Source organism: Phalacrocorax aristotelis, chromosome 6 (assembly GCF_949628215.1).
Source record: "Phalacrocorax aristotelis chromosome 6, bGulAri2.1, whole genome shotgun sequence".
Lineage (NCBI taxonomy): Eukaryota > Metazoa > Chordata > Aves > Suliformes > Phalacrocoracidae > Phalacrocorax > Phalacrocorax aristotelis.
The window spans coordinates 5,518,650-5,539,333 of record NC_134281.1 but is presented as its reverse complement, the minus strand read 5'-3'; the positions used below and the strand labels follow the sequence as shown (position 1 = coordinate 5,539,333).

Genomic DNA, 20,684 nt, shown 5'->3' with positions numbered 1-20,684 from the left:
CCCGCCGCTCCGGCCGGCCTGGCCAGCCCTGGGCAGCGCTGCCGGAGGAGAGCATCCGGGAAGCGGCGAGTTCACGCCGCGGAAGCGAACGGCGGCGGCAGCCTCCGACTGCCGCTCCGCACTCGGCTCCTCATTAACTGGGCGGCGATCCAAGTTCATCTGGGCCCCAGAGAAAGGCAATGCTTGTGTTTAGACCGCACAATACTGACATAACATTAACAGATTTACATATGCAAAACTGTGAAGCAACAGGCATTCCCCCTCAATTGACCCACAGCTTGTAGTGGCTGCCGAGTTATTCCCTGCTTAGGCTCTGTAACCAAGTGGGCGTCATGCGACTACCATCTGGGTACCACTTATTTAAAGCTGGCAGTCTCTCTGTAATAGGCAAGCTGGCAATAAGCAGGAAGGGAATAAATTGCATCATTTAGTTAACATCCACTTGCTTTGCGGCTGTTAAAAACCCATGACTGAATAATAATTTGGTTATTTCTTTTGCCAGACAATGCTGTCAGCCAAATCGTACTACGCATGCTGCAAAACGTCAGCTTGCAAAATTTCCACTTTAAAAATAAATTAAAGAAATTCGCAGTATAATGTGAGCTAAGAAGTTTTTCTAATGCTAGCGACTCAAATGCAATCGAGTACTAAAAATAAACTTGCACTACTGTCGTCACCAGATTCTGCTTCTCCCTAAAATCTTAGTCTTTGCTTTTAATCAGCCACCCACCCGAATCCATTAAACTTGCCAAACATCGCCAGCCTGGCCTGTAACGAGCAGAGGAACCGGGGTCCGCTCACAGGAACACTCATTGGATCCGAACACATCCCCACTTCATGCTACGCACTGCCCTTCTCATCCTTTGCCTTAATTCGTAGATTTTATCATTTCCTTCTGTCCGACACAACTGCTTTCACACAAATCGGTATCAAAGAAAGTGGCTGAAACCCTAGACCACTGAAATACAGCTAGAATGTATTCTTTGTTTAAAAAAAAAAAAAAAAAAGAAACAAAGAGCTTCTGAAATCAAGGTTACTCTCTGGGGCTCTTTAGTTTGCAGAAAATTAAGTTACCAATAGTAATCAATTTTTTTGGTCCCAATTTGCTAGAAATACAAAAAGTCTGCACACACATATCTCAACATCCATCTCTCTTCAGGACTAAAGGAAAACCCCACGCTGAGTACGCTTTTATACTGCAAAGATAACAAGGGTTCGCATTATGCGGTTGGAAAAGTCAGGGGTAACGTTGCCATCGAGATTAGTGGCGAGGAAGAGCCAAGAGCACAGTCCACAGGTAAGAGTTTTCTCGACACAGGCTACAGAGCCTCCGTCTTTCACAAAACCAGGCTCGCCCCTCCCTCATTACATTTTGAAGGGACGTCAGGGACTCTGAAGTGCAGAAAGAATTTAACACAACCGATAGTTAAGTGGAAAGCCAAGTTCATTAGTAACTCGCTCCCAGTATTGGCAACGCGACGGCCTCGGGGAGAGGATGCCGGAGCAGAGTCAGGCTGCCGTACGCCCCGCACGTCTCTGCAACAGGCGATCTGCAGCGTTGCCTCCAGCACCCACGCCGGCTACGGTGCCAAAATACCACGCAGCCGGGCACGGAGGCATCAAAGGCAAGAGGGAGACAACTGTTGCCCCCTCCCCATCCCTATCTTGTCTCCACTGCAGGTCTAGGGTGCTAGGGCAGAGCCCAACAGGTACGGGTGCCAACCTCCACACCGCGCTGTGTCTCGGCACGCCGCCGGCAGCATGGCAGGCAGGTACGTCAAACCGCACGTATGGTTCCAATATGGGTAACCCCTTTAATAACCCAGCAGCGATACAGGACCTCCAGCCCTCAATCTCAAAATGCATCCTGAGCCAACACACACGAGGATTGTTTGCTTAAAGACATAGTCATTTGGAAAGGGACCTTTTTACAGGCTTCCACGGCACTGTGCAGCTCTCGCGGCTGCAGCCACAATGCTCAGCCAGCCCAAGGCGAGCAGGGAAACGCAGGACCCGCGGCCACCCACAGCCCATCACAACGTGGGACTGCTGCCCTGGAGCACTACAGGGCGATGGGCAATCATAACAGCTTGCAGACTTTTACAAAACACTAAGGAAAATAAGATGGAAGAATAAAAGAGGTTTACACGGCTTGATCCTGCACCAACCTGACAAGACAGTGGTCAGATGAAGGGGAGGGGAAAAAAAAAAAAGGGGGAACAGAAACAGAGGGCAGAGAGAAAAAAATCTGTCAGAGGAAATGCGATGCCAGAAACTGTTCCAGGACCCGGTAGCCAGATGCCAACTCAAGAGCCTCCAAAAAAAAAAAATAAGGCTACAGAGTCCCCAAAACCTTCTTTATAAAAAAAATCCTGTGCAGGCTGACATCTGTCAAGTCGTACCTGTGCTTGCTGTGCCTGCTCCACCACTCTCACCCAGGAGGTCTCAGCCTGAAATACTTATCGGGAGCGGAGACTCAAGGCATCCAGTAGCTTTGGCAAGTTATCCTTTGGGAAACATGCATCGCCTAAAGCATTTGTGTATCTCGGAGAGTGTTTGAGAAGCTTCACAGTACTGAGCCTTAGCACTTTTAATTGCATATACCATACTCAAGATCATCAACCCAGTAATGCTGTCACACATGCAGTACATTACTGTATGGTCAATCTCCCTAATTATTCTTGAGTTATTTTTTCCAGTAAATCTACAAAATTATCAGCATAAATCTCAAAACATTTACCAGTCAACAAACCCAGCACAACAGACATAACTTGGCCCCGACAAATAAAAAGACTAAGGAAAATGTATTTATTTGTAGCAAATGTCCTTTCCTATAACCGTCAAATAGATTACAACTACATTTCTTTCCTCGCATTGCACCCTGGGATCCAGACATTTAACTAGCACACACTACATTCCTGGATTAATCATAAATAGAATATATTTTTAAGTGCATTAATTATGCAACAGATGCTTCCAGGATTCCAATGGAGGTAATTTTTAAAATCCCAGTGTACAGTTTTACGAATCTGTGAAGTTTCAAGGTTGTTTTTAATTTGCGCTCAATACAACACTTATTTAAAACCATGAAGTAATCAACCACTGCCTAATGGTTTGGGTTGTTTTTTTTTCCAGTGCAGACTGGAAGACGCACCCTACACTGTTAGCATCAGGCATCCCAGCTACCGATGGAGGCTTCTCCCATTTCTTTGCTGTGATGGCGGGTTTGGATAACGAGCCGTGCAGACCCAAGATTTCTGCATTTGCCTTCTCCTATTAATTTCTCCTCCTCAGACTAGTTTCTGCCATCCAGAAGTCTCAAACCCCTCCTGCACATTCCCGCTCACGCAGCAGACATATTCAGAGGCACACGGTGCACGTCGAGTCCCCAGGGACAGAGGGGTGAGAGGCAGGACCCTCAGGGTCTCCAGGGAGCGCTTCATTTATCAATGGGGTCCCATGAAGTAACTCTCATCGCGATGCAAGCACTCCAGCACAGTGCACGGGGTGCGCGGGCAGAGCCGCGCTGCCACCGCTGCACAGCAGAGCTCCAGGCCACCTACCAAAACCCCTCTAACCCACAAGCCCTGCGGTGTCTTGCGGCAGTAGCAGCTGTCATCACAGCTACACCTTCACAGGTGCTGCTGCTGCCTTGCTTTGAGAAATGGAGTAAAACTTGAGTTCACTTGTAAAGAGTGCTCTGCCATACTAGAGAAAAACGGGGTTTACCTCACTTACCTTGATGGTAACAAACGTGGCACATCCAGGTGTGGGGAATACATGCAGACCCACAATATTTTCTTGCTAGCTAGTTGCTAGGAAATTCACTGCTTGTACAGCCAGATTCAGCTGCTACCCACCACGGGCAACTTCACCACCAACAGCCTGAGCTTGCACGGGGTCTCTGGGCTACAGCACTGCAGTGACAGGCGCTGGCTGGGGCACGGGTGGGATCTCCGCAGCCTTCAGAGGGCTGCACCAGAGCGCCCCGGGGCAGGAGCACCACAGCCTCCATGCCTCGGGTGAGAAGTTTGCTTCTCCCTCCGTCTTTGCACAACACATAGTTCTTGGATCAAGTCATAGGTCTTCTCACAGAGCTTCATCTCTGCTTTTGTCTGCAATGCTTAATTCGTAATGACTCGGAGGGGCATTTTCCGGGCACCCGCTGTGTGCGCAGCCTGGTAAGCGGGAGTGCCCATACCCTGGTAGCACTGTGCTGCCTCGGGCTCTCCCTTCAACAAACCCTCCAAAGGGTCGAGGAGGAGAGGGAAAAATATAGAAACACGGAGAGTAATTAAGGCTCCTATCAGATGTGGTGTTGACACATAAGAACGAACGGTGAATAACCCTAACACCAGGTGAGCAATATTTAGGAGTACGTACAATTGCACATGCAGAGTATGAAACCTCAGCACTCGGCGAAGAGACGGAGCGAGAACAGGAGCGGTTCAGGACCGCAGCTCTGCTCACCTGCACATCAGGCACCCCTGGGGAGACCTGGCAACCCACGTCGAGCACAAACCAAGGAGAAAGAAAAGTGGATAATAAGTATTTTATTCCTACAAAGTATTTTATTCTGACTGCTACTCCTTTCCAAAATTAAAGGTAATAATTAAAAGTGAGGGTGAATGCTTTGATGCCTCGCTTCACAGACTGCACATTCAAATTCCTCAACAAGACAATGCAAAAACGGGTAGTTAAGGGGCCGTCAGCTGAAGAAGGCAGACGACTTCGTGTGACACCAGGGCGGGCAGCTGGGTGCTGGTCTCGGTCTCGCTTCCCCAGGCGCGACGCAGCCAGCCTCCTCCTCGGGCGCGTGGGGCTGCTCGCCATCGGCGGTGAGAGCCGCGCGGGCGCAGCCCCGTCCAGCGGGCAACCAGGCCTCTCCTCGCACCGCTGACATTCCCGCTGCTTCCAGCCAAAGTTATCCATCAGGTCTGAAGGAAAACACACGTGGCACAGAGCAGCCTCACCCCACCCCATCGGCAGGCACCAGTTAGGAGAGTCAGGGACACCCCGCAATGGTGCTAACCCTTCCCGAAACACTCCACCGATCTCCTCTCATCGGCGCACGGGGACGGCCAAGCAAGCCGAGCTCTCACGGGCAAGAAGCTGCCCCAGTGTGGGGAGGGAGACGGATCTCGAGCGGCACAGCCCGCCCGTACCGCCTGCTAAGAGGGATTAGGTCCCTGCCAAACTGCGGCATGACTTCACCCCCATAATCCCCGGGACACGTGCGAACGCCAACACCATGCCAGATTATCAGTAAGGTGATAACACTCATAGGCCGTACCTGCTTGGCACGGCTGGAGCGAGGCTCCCTCAGGGCTCCTCCAGTTTCACTTCCTGCTAACATGCACCTGCACCCATTTCAGAAGCAATAAAAGCATAAACCGTATTTAAAGCTTTACTCAAACCCCCAGTATAAGCCTGAGCGGGCCCCGCGCCACGCTAACGACCGTCCATGCCCGGCTCCCAACACCTGGGCTCGCAGGCGGCCCCTCCGCAGACGGAGCCTGCGGCTCTGCGCCCGGCTGTCCCTGCACGGGCAGGCGCTGGCACCCGCGCTTCCCGGCCACCTTCAGACCACAACGTACCCGACACGTACATCTTGAGTGACGCTGAGGGAAGAGAGGCTACTGGTCAGACCCTTTTTGGTGTAAAGCCGTGTGGCGTCACTGAGCTCAGGCCATACATTTCCTTACCAGCTTCTGTTCCTTAAGTCAAAAGTTAGCTAGCAGGCCAGATGCAGTTTTATCCGAGTTTTATATGCAGCTGTGTTTGCTTATTGCACAGATAAGTTATTATAAAAAACACGAAACAACAGCAGCTAGTGCCCTTATCAAAAATAGCCAGCCTCTGGGCCAGCTCATCATCTCCTGCTAACAAAGAAGAAGAAAACCCAAAGAAAACACAATGCCAGGTGCACACAAGAGCACCGTTAAATTAACAATGAAATGAAAACCCATACTTGCATTAGCTTTGGCGGGCTGGTCCCATCAGCAGCACTGCTGGGAGCATGCCCCAGGGAGGCTGGGCAAGGAGGACCCCTCTGCCCAGAGGCGAAGAGCAGGTCCAAGCAAAGAGCCTCTGCCAGAGGTTTCATGTTGCAGCAAAGCCAAGCAAGCGGCCAGACACTTACCAAGGGGGTGGCCCTGAATCCAGAGAGCCCAGTGAGGATGCTCAACTGGCAGAAAACATTTTTTTCCTGCTTAAGTGAGTTTTCTGCTGGTCTAGCTTCCCACGAGGTCTCACCCTGTGGTCAGGCAGAATCAGCTGAAGCGCAGGGGACACGATGGGAAGTGCCCAAGGACAAGCAGACAGATCTCAATCTACTTAAGCTGCAACGTGAACCAAGCCCTCATTCTATACAGCACCAAGCACACTGTCAAATAGCCTGTGAAAGCAGCGTCAGCCTTCATCTGATTAAAAAAAAAAAGAAGATAACGGCTTTCCAAGGAAACAATTCTCATTTGATACATGTCATGAAGTTGTGAGCACGCTTGAGTCACGGCACACGTGTGGACCATTGTAATGCACTTGCAGAGCGATGTGTCCTCCTCCTCAATCTGCTGAGAGCATCCACCAGGCAGAGGTTGACACGCGGAGGTGATTCAACGCCGAGGAACAGAAACATTAAGACACACGGTTCTTAAAACAGAGGCTGTACCTGACACTACTTTTATTTACCTGGGAAAGTTTTCTGCTCTGTATGCCCTTCCCTTCCAACTCACCCATGGCATTAAACAGAAACCCCACCCTACCCCAGACGGCTCGCTGCTATCAGGCAAGTAGACAGTGCTTCCAGTACAGGCAGATACTTATTTTTTCTTTTGGACCTATGAGAAATACCAGTTGAAAACCTGAATATTATTTTTAACTAACAGGGCATTATGTATAATACCTCCCACCCCCTCCTTGTGCTTATGGCATAGAGCGGAGGGGGGGGCGGGGGGGAAGAAACAGAGAGAAAAAAAATGTTCCCACCAGAATGTAAATATTTGTGCATAGCAAGAACAAAGTATTTCCATAAAGCTTTCAATAAAGGATGACTGCAGGCCAAATTTTACCCTTAGATACAGGCACATAACTCCAGCTAAAGTTGCTCAGAGCTGCCCAAGTTTACACAGAGGCTGACTTGAGCATACTGCATTCATGCACGGAAGGACTGTGTGCCCAGGAGCCGCGGCCAGACTTCCAGCTCTTTCTCAAAAGTCAGACAAGATTTGCTTCAAATCAGTGAAGAACTTCAGAGATGAGTCAAACCTGCAGGATTTGCTGCAATACTCGCTGCAAAAGAGGATGTGAGAACTGGCAAGTACGCTGTGTTTACTCGCTGTGCCATCTAATTCTGGAAACTCGAGCTGAGATTTTGTGTTCGAACACGACTCCGAGGGGTGGTGGGAAGATCCTGGCCACGTTACAAAGCCACGCGCTGGGCAAAACTGGAGGTATCTGCTTAAACGGGGCCGGGGGCTGACACAGGCAGAAGTCCTGCAGCTGGTGAGCGAGGTCTCCGTAAGGAGGATGCTGTACCGCATCTGCCTCTAGCCCAGGGGATGAGCCTCCGCAGGCAAAGGTTCACAAGAGGAAAAGCAATGCTCTAAATATCACGCACTGCTTCAGTTAATGACACAGATTTACACTGGGTGTTAGCCTGTTCCACTAAAAAAAGCCAACCAGAGTTGTTTTTTTTTTTTTTTCTTCTGGTGCAAACTGTCCTTTATAGAGACTATTAATATCTCTCTTTCTTCAGTTTAAGCTACACTTCTCTTCCCTGTTCTCCCACAGACTTAAAAGATAACTTGCAAAGCAAGATCTAATTTATCTCTATCTTTTGTCCTTGTCCCTTCCCTCCCGTTACCGCCTGGACAGGTGGACTGTTTTCTAGGGGAACCACTGCATGGAGCACACAGTTTAGATTTGCTGCAATATTCACATTTTTAAGCAGAAAAAGAAAGCAGATATCTACTTTATACAAAACAGATTCCCTTTGATCCTGGTCTCAGGTGATTAGTTCTGTGTTCCACAAACTAATAACTTAGATAAAACACCCTTCTATAAACAGCCATCTCAAACAGCTGCAAAGATATTCCTCGCCATCAGACACCAGTGAAGACAAAGAGCAGTGGAGGGTGGCCGCCAGGAGATTATGCTGAAACAAATGCAGTTTTATTTTTCCCTTTAAATTACAAAAGATTATCATTTTGCTCAGCAATGCCCCTTATTAAATTGAAACTCTCCACATCAGAATTAAATACGTCCTGTCTACTCAAAATGAAGTGTATTATTTATCACTAATATTTAATGACAAAAACCTGATAACTTTCTCCGATTATACCACTGATGTCCTCCAGTCATGCATCATTGGCTCTGCTGGTCATTAGCATTATCACAGTGCATAAACTCTGGCTTATGCAGCAAGTTTGATAACAGAGCCAGACGCCTATAGCTACTATTTTTCAGTTTGCTCAGATTTAGTAGTTTACCTCTCTACGAGCGTGCCTCTATCTAACAGCATCTATTATAATGCTTAAAAATCCTAGTTAATCAATTGCCATTTCCATACAATGTGCTTCTGCACGATCACAATTCCTCGGCAAACAGAAAGCGCTCGCTGAAAAAAAAAAAAATAAAAAAATCAAAAATCACATTTCCCCTTCAACTGGCCAAGGACCCTTTTCCAGAAAGGCTGTACTGCAGCCAATCTGAAGAATAAATAGGAAATAGCCATTCTCCGGCTGTTTAATGCTAGGAATATGCTGGATAAGCTTAAGATATTTTAGTTTAATTCACAGGTAATGTGCCATTTCAACTTTTATGAAACAGTATTTTTTGTATGCTGTAGACACTGCCTTTATAGCAGTGTAGAAAAAAAACCAGGACAAATGTGCACGGTAGGACATCAGCTAAAATGTAGGAAGATGGGTTTCTCCCATTCTCAGTTAAATCCTGTAACTGAAATGACAGATTAGGAAGGTTTCCTGCATAAGACCACCATTCCTTACACTACTGGCCTTCAGAAAACTCAGGTGGGTTAGCCAGAGAATAACTTTAAAATACTTGTACAAACAGTAATTTTGCTGCATACTTTGGACATTCCTCCTTCAAAGCCTTTCAAGTATCAAGTAATTTATCACTGAAAAATACATTTTCAGTTTTCCAAACGTACAACTCGGGAGCTTTACGAACCTAACATACATCACCTGAACATCGACACACAGGCGTATCATTTAAAACTAACACAAACAATTTCCGACAAGCTATTTCACAGCCTCCTTCTCCCAGCACTCATTTAATTCAACCAGGACGGGGTCCCTGACACAACTCTCTGATTAAAATATATTACCAAATTTGTTAACACATCATTACTATTGCAAAACTTACTGAGAAAAATCTCTCCTCTAAATCTGCTAAAGTAGATATAGGCTACGATGATCTGTACCAACATCCAGATAGATTCTTACTACGTTACATGCATGAACATTCAAAAATTTTATTCTCTGAGCCGAACTGATTTTTTGTTTTTAACTCGGTCCACCCAAGGAAGCTCCCATGACTTCAACAGAGGTATCTGGGGTTTAGGCCACATAACCAGAGCAAAATCTGTCTGTCTCACATACTACACATGGAAATACACCCATCTATGAAATTCACCTGAGGGGGAGGAATAATTTGCAGTACACTGATCAACGGAGTTTGCATGAGACTGTCTGAAGGAGCCCTATTTGAAAAGTAGAGCAGTTATGAAAGCAGAAAAGTATCAATACTAACGCAATCAGTGCCACTGTATTACGCTATTTGCCAGGCAGAATTCATATCACTTAGAAAATCTCGGTTTGGGTATAGTTTCGGTATCACTAACTACGATATTAGAAGTTGGGGCCATTATATGAGAAATGGCAGCAACTTGGTGAGGTTAATGCCAAATTCCACGTTCCCCATCGAAGCAAAAAACGGCTCAAGCCCTGGAAGAAAGGCAGGGGGCTCGGGAGCACAGGATGCAGAAGCGCTAACACAGATGCTTCCCCAGCCCCTGCACCTCTCACCGGCCGGGGGCCTGAATCTGATCCTTCAAAAACAAAACAATGAAAAATATTGTCATTGTTCTCCTCTGCCCACCTGCTCCTCCATCTGCACCCCCTCCAAAATGCACTTTTGACCTTACTGAGCATCAGCCACCATCAAAAGCCTTGCCGGCTGCATCCTGCCCTGGTCCTGGCTCTTCCCTGCCGAATCCACCTTCGATGTCCTCCAAACAGCCCAACGTCGGGAGCTGCTCCGTGACGCCCCACAGCCCCTGAGCTGCCGCTGCTTTTGAGGGGATTTCTGCCACAGGTGGAAAGGAGGATTTACACCACTGATTTTAACGGAATTTTTCTTTGTAGCACAAGTATGAAACGTGGGAATGGGGCTGGAGAAGCTAAGTGAGCTGGCTGACCAGCTAACAAAAATTTGTCATGAGGTTCATGGGAGATAGAGTTCATGACTCACCGTCAGCAAGCTTACTATTACAACATAAAAGCTATTATTAAAAAAAAAAAAAGTAACAATGCAAGCACCAAGATGAACACTTCAAGACGGTTTTAACTTCTTAATCCCAAACAGACCACTCCTGAAGTAAGGCTTGCAACGGGCCCAGCTGACAAAAGTCATAAAAGACAACCTTGCAATCAAAAGGCCTTTAGAATACTGCTTTTCAGCTGCAAAAAAAAAAAAAAGCCCCACCCTATTTCTGCTCCCTTGGCATTCCCAGAAGTTTCTTGGGAAGAGGTGTCCCGCTCACGCTCACCTCCCAGCTCTCCAGAGGCAGAACGACAAACACAAACTTTGCATTCACTGCGCAACACCAGGAAGGATGCTTTTTAAAATTGAGATTAGTTTCTGAAGAAGTATCAGTTAACTCTGAAGAAATATCAGTTAATTACTTAATCCTTCTTAATGGAATGATTAACATCCTTTCAGCAAACAAGGCTGTGATGATTTAACGTTTTACTGCATGTTTCATTACAGAGCCGGTAAAATTAATACCACTCCCCTCTCGTCTGCTGCGACCACTCATTTCTTTATAATCAGTTACATTTTTCACTTCTGCAGAGAAGCCTCTGAACCCAGCAGAGGGAAAAAAAAAGGCTCGGATATATAAAAACCTGCATCGTTGTTATTCTGCCGTGAAGCCAAGGACCAAGCTCTGGATGGGAACCAACAGAAACGCAGGTGGCCACAGCGCCGGGGAAATCAAGGTATGAGGCAGCACAGAGCGACGAGCCCCAGCCTGAGCCTGGAACAACTTGATCAGCATCCCGGGAACACCGTGCTGCTGCGGAAGAGGGGCAGTCACTTCAAAGGGAACCGGGGAGGGATGTTTGAGTCCCGGCTCAGACAGCTCCTGAATCCCTGAGAACCCCCGGCCGCCTTTCTGGCAAGAACAAAAGTCCTTTCAGGGCTCCAGCGCTCGCTGCAATCAAACCCAGGCTCAGACATTAATTCTGAGGGCAAACGTTTTGCAGGAAAGGGAATTTGGCATTGATTTTTGTGATCAGATGTTTAGCGGCTCCTCTGAACATACCAGCAATTCCCCCTCACCATTTTATCTTCCTTTATCACAAGCTTTTTAATAGAGACATGACATTCTGCTTACTGCTGGGCGCTCTCTATTTATCTCTCTCTTAACAACACTTTGGCATCATCAGCTCCGCTATCTAAATCAGCAATAGTGCATGTCCGGTCACATAAAACCGGAGAGGGCTTCCCGAGATGCCTTGGGAAGTCTGACTGCTCCGGTTTACTGATGTGTTAATATGCCCGATCTACTAATTAATGAACAAACAGCTTAGGCTAGGAGCTGGGGGAGGGACACCAACACCAAGACTGCGGAGAGCCTAAGGAAAGACACCTGACCCTAACTGTTAGCAACAAGACGACAAGACCGATCGGGAAGTACAGCTAAAACTCCGATCCAACATGAAGGGAAATGTCTGGCGAAGAGGGGAAAACTAACAGTGCCATTAGAGGCTCCAGCCAACCTGCTGAACTGTGCCACCTTCTGTCAGGCTGTCGGTGCTCAGCACCCAAGCGCCTGGCCCGGCCAGGGCTCCCCAGCGCCACGCTCCTATCGCATCCTTCTCTCCATGCCCAAATCCTCATCCTCCTCCAGCGACCCTGTGGCTCCGGGGATGTACACCCCAGCCGAGGAGAGCTAGGAGTTTGCCCTGACCCATCATCGGGCGATGAGAAAGCACGGCTCATCCTGCACCTTCCCAGCAAAACCACCTGCCTTTGGCCACAGGCAGAATCCCAGCAGGTGGGTTTTAAGAAGGACCAAAGTTTGGCTGAAGTTTCAGCCAGACCCAGTTTCATCCAGGGCAAAACATTCCTCACCCTGAGAGCAGCCTGGACCATGCACCGCAAAGGAGACGCACCGTGGCTGCGCCAGCAAGAAGGGTCCTGCGCAGCCAACGCACACACCAGCACTTTGGGAAACACTTTCATATGTATTTCAAAAAATTGGAAAAAAGGCCGTAAGTGCTTTCTACCTAAAAAAAAAAAAATCAATTAAATCAACAGTCCCAACAGTGCAAGAGACCCTGCAGCACCGTGCTCTGGGCCAGGCATCCAGAAGAAGGTTGACTTACAGATTGCACATGCAGCGCTGCCACGATGCAAATACTACACGACCCCATCCTGCCGCACAAGGAGCCTGCGTTTTCAGTGTGCGTCTGAATTAACAGCAGTGCCAAACTAACTTATTGAAGAAATAGGCACTTCTAATAAAAACACAACAGTGACAAGTATTGTACAGAGCGCGATTAGCAGTAAACAATACACTGGAGAATCATCCGAATAAAATGTTTTGGGTATTTGTGTTGCTTTCCGAGACCGTTGCAACTGAACGGGAAACTGGGAGGAAAAAAGCCCACAATTAGTTTCAGAATAGCACTCCCAGAAACGCTGTAGCCTATCAGATATATGTAAATATTTTACGATATGGGTTCCATTTCAGTAGATCTGTCAGGATATTTACAGGGCTTGACAGTATTTTTGTCTTTAATTAAATTTTCACACACATACTTTAATGTAATTTAAATAGATTATTAGTTGTCAGAATATAGTATAAATTTTGTTTACGATTTAGTTACTTTAAGTACTCACATTGAGGAAACTCATTTAACCCCCCGACTGAGTAGCATTAAGTGTTGAGATGAGACTTCTAAAGAGCTTCAACTGCCCTTTGCACTCTCGCAATAATCTTAAATTGCTACAACTTAATTGCAATTTCAAGGCACTAAAATGGAGATGTTTTTAAAACAGCACAGGGAGGGTCAACGAGAGGAGAAAAATTATTTAGTCCTCTTCAGGTACCAGACGCTGCTTGGAGAGAAATTGATTTTGCCCATGCTCTTCTCTTTGCTCATTTTCCATAGAATGCTATCTTCACTTTCAGGATGGCGCTGAACAAAAAGTTATCAAGATTATTCTGGATACTTGCCACACACAAACAGCCATTACACATAAGCCTGTTCACTTGCATGCATGGAAGAGATCAGTGCCAGGAGAATAGAAAGACAAAACCCTAGAGCATATTTGCAAAGAAGGCTGCACGCGAACAGAGCCAGCAGCTTCTCTGACTTGGTAGCTCCAAAGCTGAAGTAAGAAAAAAGAGCACATGTTAAAACACTCCAGACATCCCGACCAACAAATATCTGATCTCCTAAAAATAGAACAGCTGATTCCTCTACAGCCCAAAATATATTATTTTTCTAAATTAAGAGACTGCAGAGTTCCCACAATCAAGTCTTTCCTCTAATGACTACTTGATTTATTCTAGCCTACTTTTTTTTTCCCCTCTATATACATTGGCCTCACCTTGTTACCTACGGTAGCTGCAATTCCCAACACACCGCGAGCTGCGGGAATCAATCGGCACAGTAGTTTGTGTGAGCAGCAGGCTGCGAGCAGCGTTTCTGTCAGCGCAACAGCAAGCAGTTCTAGCAAACACAAGATCTTCATTTCTTATTGCAACAAGACATTTGACAAGGATTTGGCCAACACAAAAACAATCAGACTCACGATTTAGAAACCGCTGTGCTTTAGCACGGCCGAGCACTTATGCATGTCTTAATGGCATGAAGTCAAGGACTCCGAGCCCAGCCATACCTTTCTAAGCATTTCAGTAAAGTTTGGTTGCCAGGACCTCTAAGAACAGTCGCAAAGACGCTGCTGGTCTCTAGTGCACAACGTCTCTAAACTGCACTTAGCAAATGCTTTCTGGCTCCTATCGCATATCGTACCTCCGCTGAACCGCTCGCCGGGTGTGAAAACCCGCTACTGTACACGGGAGGCGGGGTGCAGGGAGAAAAAGTTTCAGCGATACGGGTTAGCTGCACAGACCTGAAGCCAAGCCCAAAGGCAGCAACGCGAGCAGAAGCCCCGGTTGATGCCAGCGTGCTCTGGATCAGGCCCTGTGCGGCCAGGGGGGCTGACTGACCCTGAACTCGTCTTTGGGGGCACGGAGACCACGTCATACCCACAAGCTCTATGTTCAGAGCAGGGTGTCACCCGTGCCCCAGCGCTGCTGACCACCCCCTGGTCCTTGCCTCCAGCTGCCAGCCCCTTCCCACCCTGCCTCCCCAGCGGAGGCTCGCTGGGAAGCGACCCGATAGCAAGGTTCATTTGAGGAATCATTACAACACACTACTTAGTTCAAATGCAAGCTTGAATTCTAACAGCAAACAAAACGCATGTGCACCCAAGCTGCCTGACTACGGCGGGGCCCGATCCTGCTCCCACCGGGGTGGGAACCCCCTGCAAAGCTCCCTCCCCGGGCGCCGGCGCCGCGTCCATGCACACGCACGATGCAGTGCCGGATGCACTCGGAAAGGCAGGCAAGGCCTGGACAAACGCAGTGCCCCCAAAGAGAAGTCCAGCTACCTGCGAAAAGCTCACTACATCTTCTTCAGCCCTGTCTCAGCTGCATAAAAATATTTCAGCTCAGTGCCTTGAAGTTGCAATTAAACTGTAGTAATTTAAGATTATCACAAGAGCAAAGGGCAGTAGCAGCTCTTCAGCAGACTCCTCTCACCACTTAATGCTACTCAGTCTTGGGGTTAAATGAGCTTCTTTAGTGTAAGTACCTTAAAGCAAGTGAATCGTAAACAAAATTTATACTATTTTCTGACAGCATATAATCTATTTAAATTTATTAAAGCTTCTCAGAGAAAATTTAAGATGACAGAAGTATCATTATGCCCTATAAATAACCGGACAGCCTTGCAGAAATAACTAGTTTACATACATATCCTACATATGTGTGTGCATATGTTATTTCATTTGATATACAAACACATGCTCAACAGATATTTCACAAAAGGAATTACATTATCCAGTTCAATCTCTCCCCATAAATGACCACAAGCGGTACGAATACTAAACGCTAAGCTGCATTCCATAAATTTGCCTTTTTACTACCAGCCCTTTTTCCTAATTTTTACAATGCCGTGAAACAGGAATAATTCTGGAGCTACAAATGTTTACCGTATATCATACCAAGGACAATACCGCAAATTTTAGCTCTTCAAAAAAGGTGATGCACTCCAAGAGAAAAGCATATTGCAGCATATGCTGTGCAATAACGTCCAATGCATAATTCTCTGCTCAACTTTCCTGCTCCTTCCCTCACCAGTACAAAAACTAGCTGCGTTACGATTACCGGTGGAACTGATTTAAGGAGAAACCGGTTATAGATGTTAAAAAACATTATACGTTACCCAAAATTGCTTAAAAGCATACATGTGCATGTTTAACACACATACTTTTTATTGTCTAATTAAAGCATGTACCATAAAAATCTAGAGGCTTTATAATAAGTTATGCAGGATAGTTATGAAACCTTACCTTATAAAAAGTATAAAGTACTTATTGTGTGATCTGCACTGCTAATTAAAGAAATGCTTATGCTAAAAGGTTTTGGATTTCTTAATTCTTCAGTAGATGTGCACTTGGTCTGCCTCCTGATTAATATACATTAGGGTAACAGCCTTCTCCTCGGATTTTTTATTTTTTTAATAGATATTTCCATTGTCTTGGAATACTTTAAAGAAATGAAAGAGGGGGCATACGCGTAGAGTTCGCAGTGAAGTGCTTGAATGCAAACATGAAACTGTCAAGCAACAGAAATAACCTAACTTGCCCCGGTTAAGTTTGATTAATACTTAAATCCAAAATGTTTATTAAAGTAAAATCAAGTATCTCTTAATATTCCCTACTACTATTTCCACTAAAAAAACTACACGGTAAAAGAGTCTCCCAAATACAGCCATGAAGCCAAGTTATACACAGCTTTGCAAAAATCTTGGCATATCAAAAATAAGGTGCGACCCTGCCTGATTGGTGACACATTCGAAGGAAAGATATTACAAGTTTTCTAAACTCTAGGAATGCAGACATACAACATACAACGCTTAATCACAACCAAACTCCTCTATTATCCATCAGCACAGCACTCACAGACAGAGGGAAAAAAAAAAATCCATGTTTCCTTACAATTCAGAGATCCAGAAATAAAAGCTGAATTCCACAGAACTTTTATGGTTTTCAACATTACGCTACTGAAACGCCTTCTCCTCTACAGCTCTAGACAGCATAAATAAAATCAAATCCTAAGTCTCTCTGAAAAAATGTACACAACGCGCTCCAAACCACTATCACTCAAAAAAAAAAAAAAAAAAACACCAACCAACCCAAAACCCAGCCCATGCATAAAAAAACCCCTAACTTTGCAATCACAATCGTAAGCAGCAGAAAGCCTCGCTTGAAATAGTAGTTATTTTTCTCAGAGTTATCCTTTGGTTTCACAACAAAGATCAGCATTTGCAATGGTCCATTTCTGCATAAGTGAACATATAGCCTTGCTGCCTGATCGAATAGTCCAGAGCTTTCAGTGAGGCAGCTCCTGACAACAGCCCAGCAGCAGCTTTGTTTGATCTCTCCTGCCTTCCTTAATCTGGGTTGTCAAGGTTCACTTGTTGGAGGCTGTTTACTTTACTTTTTCCAGGGGGAAAAAAAAAAAAAAAGTGATTTTTTTTTTTCTGTCTCTCATACAATGACTAATCCAAAGACTAAGGGGGAAGAATGCTGCCAATGCGAGATGTTAAAGCTACAATACCTTTTTGCAATGAGATTTTAGCCGACACCTTTTGAATGGTAACTAGCGAAGAGCTTCCTACCCCAGTGCCCCGGTCCATTCAGCACGGTTGTGAGATATTTCAAATAAAATGTGCAGGGGAAAAACATTCAGAGGAGAGAAATTGAAACCGGTAGCCCTGATCTCCCCTTCTTCCCCCAAACCTAGCTGCAAAGATGCACGGTCCCTCCTTGCCCACACTCCCTTCTCTGAGAACTTGAATTATTTCAGGCTCTCTCAAACTCACAAAAAGTAGGAGCTTCTCAGCAGTAACAGAAACTGTAAAAATAATCCTAAACCGAGTGAAATGCCTATTCTCCCTCCGCCAAAATATTAAAGCAAACCGTGGCTCAACAGTACAAGCAGCAAGTTTCTTCGACGACATTCTTGAAACTTTGTCTAATTAAGAAACCGTCATTAGTGACATCAACATTTGCCCAAAGCAGGTAAAACGCAAGTTCAGAAAAACTATACGGAAAGGAAACGCAGTTTAGAGAATCGCTTTAATATTTAGGATCGTCCAGCACCCTAGAAATCAGCAGGCTACATTGTGTAGACGACACGCTACAAGCAGTATACATACATTACTCACTCAAAGAACAGTTACTAAAAATGAAACCTTAAAACTTCTGAGCACAGAAGTTGGGCTCCAGCTTCTCTAGAGAAGCGGCTCTGAGAGCGCTCGCAGGCGGCAGATACCTCGGGTAGGTACGGGAGGTCTGAGCGCTGCTGCTGCCAGCCTTTGGGGGAAACCGGGGGGGAAAAGGGGGGAAAAAAAAAAATAAATAGGAGTAATCTCACTCGGCTTAGTTGGCTCAAAGCAAAAAAAGCACGCAATTAAAATCATTACAGCGAAGTGGCAGAAGGAAGACTCGCTAAAATCGAGGCGCTCCGCAGCCAGCCCGGCGATGCTCTCCGCGCCGGGGCCGCCGGATAATTAATAGTTGGGGGGCGGTGGGGAGGGGGCCGCCCCGCGCCCCTGCCCGCGCCCCGCGCCGCGGCTGGGGTTTTCTTTTTCAAGGAAAAAAAAAAAAAAAAAAATTTAAAACCACCCCCCGAAAAAAAAAAAAAACCCAAACCAGCCCCACGGGGCGGGGGGAGGAGAAAGGCGCGGACACGCCGCTCGGACGCCGCCTGCAGCGCGCACCCTCCCGCTGCCCGGGGGAGGCGGGATGCGCGGGCGCTGCGCGGAGAGAGATGCGCGGGGCGGCAGGTGCGCGGCGCGGCCCTACTTACCGGGCACCGGCGGCCGCCCCCGGTCCGCAGCGAACCGCCGCTCCGTCCCGAGGCTCCGCACCGCGGGTCTGCGCGGGGGGGGGGGGGGGGGGGGGGGGGCGGGACACGCGAGGGATGCGCGGTCCGCACCCGCGCAGCAAGAAGTTGCGCCGGGCTGGGGACGCGCGGATGTTTATTCAGACACTTCGTCTCTCCCCCCCCCCCCCAAAAAAAAAAAAAGGGGGGGGGGATGGGCTCAGCGAGCCCCAGGGACGCGGAGGGTGGGGGGAGGATGCGCGGCGCGGAGCTCCGCGCCTGCGGAAGGGGCTGCGCGAGCGGAAAGCCGCAGCAGGTGCCGGGGAAGGGTTGCGGGGGGGGAGAGCGGGGCGGCCGGGCCCGGCGTGGAGGGAGCGTGGGGGGAGGAGCGGGGGGCTCGGCCCCGCCGCAACTTCTTGCCCCGAGCGCTGAAGTTGGGGCTTCCGCGCCCCCTGCGCGGGGGGACCCGGCGGAAAACACGAGGAAAGCGCGGGGGGGGGGGTGCAAGGAGGGGGGGACGCCGCATCCCACTCTCCGCGGAGGGTACGCGTAGAGTGGGGGGAGGGGGGGGGGAAGTTTCCAAACTGGGCGGATAGGGGGTGCGGGCAGCGGAGGGGGGGGGGTCTGCACCCGCGCACCGCCGCCCACCCCCCCACCCCCCCCCCCGATCCCCCCGCTCCCGCGCCGGCCGGGATGGGGTGGAGGAGGGGGTGGGGGACCCCTGGCACGTGGGGCCGGCGGGGTTGGGGAGGGGGGAAGGAAAAGTGCAACAGCCCCGGAGGAGCGGGGAAAGTGTCGGGGGGGGGCCGGACTCACCCGCAGGACTCGGCCTGCCGCTGCCCAGCACGGCGCGGCCCCGGCGCGGGCGGGCGGCGGCGCGGAGCGGCGCGGGTTTGCCTCTCCGTCCCGTCCCCTCCCTCCCTCCCGTCCCTCCGGCACGCCGAGCCCGGGCGGCGCGGCGGCGGCGTGCTCCGCCGCTCGGTAAATAACAATAGAGCCCTCCGCTCGGCGCCGCGCCCGCGGGGCCCCGCACGCCGCCCCGCCGCGCCCCCGCCCCGCGCCGCCGCCCGCGCCCCCTCCCCGCCCCGCGCAGCCCCGCGCCGCCGCCCGCCCGGGCGGGCCGGGGGCGTCCCGCGACACCCCCGCGGAGGGAGATGTTGTTATTTTTTGCTGTTGTCAGTCTCTGACGTCACATCCACCTGCTGGGTAAACAAGGCTCGGTGCAAGGGAAAAATAATAATAAAAAAAATAAAATTAAATAATAAAAGCTTTGGGGGCGCTGGGGGGGGGGGGGGAGGGGGGCGGAGGCCCCGCCGGCGCGGAGCTCCGCGGAGGAGCGGCCGCGGGAAGGCGGGGCGGACCCCGCGGGTGAAGCGAAAGTGGCGGCGGAGCGCGCTGCGCAGCCTTGCGCGCCCCTGCGCAGCCCTTGCGCGCCGCCCGGGTGAGTTCAGCGCGGGGGCACGCGGACCGGGGCCGCCCCGTTGGCGGAGGGCAGTGCCGCGCCCCCCGAGCAACTTTTCCGCAGCCGCCCCCCGCGGGGGGCCGGGAGGGGGAAGAACCTCGCTGGGCCTTCCGCGGGTGCCCGCGGAGTCCGCCTTACCCGCGCGGAGCGGCGCGCCGGGCGCAGCCTGCGCTCCCCCCCGACCCGGCAGCGCACGCCGCTCTTAGCGCAAAGACTGCTTTTAGAAACACTGCGCGGGTGCGCAGCGGCGCGCACCGGCCGCTCTGCGGGAGCGACCGGCCCGGGGGCCGGGCTGAGAGTGGCTCCGCTCCGCGGGGGGCTGCGCTGGCCCACGGCCCTCTCCCCCCGGGGCGGCGCGGAGTGGACCCGCGGAGCTGCCGCGCCGTCGGGACTCCCGTGGAGGGGCCGGTGGCCGCGCCCGCGCAGGGGGGAGAGGACACACAAACACACCCCGCCAAACCCCGCGGCTCCCGCACTCGGCACCGAGAGGTTGAAGGTTGAACATCACCGCCGGCGGCGGGCGGACCGGCGGAGGTTGCGCGGGGGGGGAGCGGGCAGCATCCCGACCCACTGCCCGGCTCCACGCGGGCCGGCACCGGCCGGGGGACGGCGACGAGAGGAGCCGGGGATGGGGCCGGGAGCGGGGCCGGTCCGTCGAGGGGCGCCCCGCGGGGAGGGACCCCCCCCCGCTGCAAGGCGGGAGTTACCGGGCGGCCGCACTGAGCGACCGACTTTGTTCGGGGGGAAAAAACCTCTTTTTTCCTTTCGACCGCGGGGACCCGATTTTCT

The 20,684-nt window shown here is 49.9% G+C and overlaps 1 protein-coding gene across 7 annotated transcripts in view; it reads right to left on the bottom strand.

Moving 5' to 3' along the window:
- FOXP1 (forkhead box P1) overlaps positions 1 to 19,354 on the bottom strand; it is a 390,881-nt gene extending 371,527 nt beyond the window's left edge. For 2 of the 7 annotated variants that reach the window (XM_075095655.1, XM_075095666.1), the window contains exon 1: positions 19,250 to 19,352. The gene's annotated coding sequence lies outside the window, so the exon portion shown is untranslated. Of the gene's footprint in view, positions 1 to 19,249 lie in introns of all 7 variants that reach the window. The other 5 variants (XM_075095663.1, XM_075095664.1, XM_075095653.1 and 2 more) reach the window with 3 other exon arrangements.
- Positions 19,355 to 20,684: the final 1,330 nt, after the last annotated feature.